The sequence below is a fragment of the Myotis brandtii genome, unplaced genomic scaffold (assembly GCF_000412655.1).
Source record: "Myotis brandtii unplaced genomic scaffold, ASM41265v1 scaffold82, whole genome shotgun sequence".
Classification (NCBI taxonomy): Eukaryota; Metazoa; Chordata; class Mammalia; order Chiroptera; family Vespertilionidae; genus Myotis; species Myotis brandtii.
Genome location: NW_005371324.1, coordinates 4680038 through 4682062, shown reverse-complemented (window position 1 = coordinate 4682062; position 2025 = coordinate 4680038). Strand labels below are relative to the sequence as shown.

The 2025-nt window shown below is 38.2% G+C and overlaps 1 protein-coding gene across 6 annotated transcripts in view; it reads left to right on the top strand.

Moving 5' to 3' along the window:
• OSBPL8 (oxysterol binding protein-like 8) overlaps window positions 1–2025 on the top strand; it is a 160973-nt gene that overhangs the window by 45347 nt on the left and 113601 nt on the right. The gene's annotated exons all lie outside the window — the stretch shown is intronic.

Sequence of the window (2025 nt, the reverse complement as noted above, 5' to 3'; positions counted from 1 at the left end):
CCCCACCGCCCCAGTGTCTGTGTCCAGACACTGCATACATGTCCTTTGGTTGCTCTCTAACCCCCTGCCCTTCCCCAGCCATTTGTCTCTGGATCTATTCTTGTTCACCAAATTGCATTGATCATTATATCCCACATATGAGTGAGATCATGTGATATTTATCTTTCTCTGACTGGCTTATTTCGCTTAGCATAATGCTGTCCAGTTCCATACATGCTATTGCAAATGGTAAAAGTTCCTTCTTTTTTGTAGTGGCGTAGTATTCCATTGTGTAGATGTACCACGTTTTTTAATCCACTTATCTGCTGATGGGCACTTACGTTGTTTCCAAATCTTAGCTATTATAAATTGTGCTGCTATGAACATAGGGGTGCATATATCCTTTCTGACTGCTGTTTCTGGTTTCTTGGGATATAGTCCTAGAAGTGGGATTACTGGGTCAAATGGGAGTTCTATTTTTAACTTTTTGAGGAAACTCCATACTGTCTTTCACAGTGGCTGCACCAGTCTGCATTCCTACTGGCAGCGCACAAGGGTTCCTTTTTCTCCACATCCTTGCCAGCACACTTGTCGTTTGTTGATTTGTTGATGATAGCCATTCTGACAGGCGTGAGATGGTATCTCATTGTCCTTTTCATTTGCATCTCTTGGATGATTAGTGACTGAGCATCTTTCCATAAATCTCTCGACCTTCTGTGTGTCCTCTTTCTGTATGTGCTAAATAGAAAAGTGTCTATTTAAGTCCTTTGCCCGTTTTTTGATTGGATCGTTTATCTTCCTTTTGTTAGGTTGTATGAGTTCTCTGTAAATTTTGGAGATTAAACCCTTATCTGAATATCATTGGCAAATATGTTCTCCCAGGCAATGGGCTTTCTTGTTGTTTTGTTGATGGTTTCTTTTGCTGTGCAGAAGCTTTTTATTTTGATGTGGTCCCATTTGTTTATTTTCTCCTTAGTCTCCATTGCCCTAGGAGCTGTGTCCGTAAAGATATTGCTACGAATATGTCTGCAATTTTGCTGCCAATGGAGTCTTGTAGGATTTTTATGGTTTCCCATCTTACATTTAAGTCCTTTAGCCATTTTGATATTGTTTTTGTGTATGGTGTAAGTTCATGATCTAGTTTCATTTTTTTTTGCATGTGTCCAAATTTCCCAGCACCATTTATTGAAGAGACTGTCTTGACTCCATTGTATGCTCTTGCCTCCTTTGTCAAATATTAATTGAGCATAATGGGTCTATTTCTGGGTTCTCTGTTCTGTTCCATTGGTCTATATGTCTGTTCTTGTGCCAGTACCAGGAGTTTTGAGAACCGTGGCTTGGTAATATAGCTTGATATCTGGTATTGTGATTCCTCCAACTTTGTTCTTCTTCCTCAGGATTGCTATGGCTATTCGGGGTCTTTTTTTTCATTGTAGAGTTTGTTCTAGATCTTTGAAATATGTCATTGGAATTTTAATGGGGATTGCATTGAATCTGTAGATTGATTTGGGTAGTATGAACATTTTAATGATGTTGATTCTACCAATCCATGAACACGGTATGTTCTTCCATTTGTTTATGTCTTTCTCTATCTCTTTATTCAGTGTCCTGTAGTTTTCCAAGTACAGCTTTTTTCCCTCCTTAGCTAAGTTTATTCCTAGGTATCTTAATTTTTTTGGTGCAGTGGTAAATGGGATTGTTTTTTTCGTTTCTCATTCTGTGAGTTCATTATTGGTGTATAATAAGGCCATAGATTTCTGGGTGTTAATATTGTATCCTGCTACATTGCAGAATTAATTTATTACGTCTAGAAGTGTTTTGATGGAATCTTTGGGGTTTTCTATGTATAGTATCATGTCATCTGCGAATAAGGACAGTTTTACTTCTTTTCTAATTTGTATGCCTTTTATTCATTCTTCTTGTCTGATCACTATGGCTAGCACTTCCAGTACAATATCGAACAGGAGTGGTGAAAGTGGGCATCCCTGTCTTGTTCCTGTTCTTAGGTGAAATGGTTTTAGTTTTTGCCCATTGAGTATGATGTTG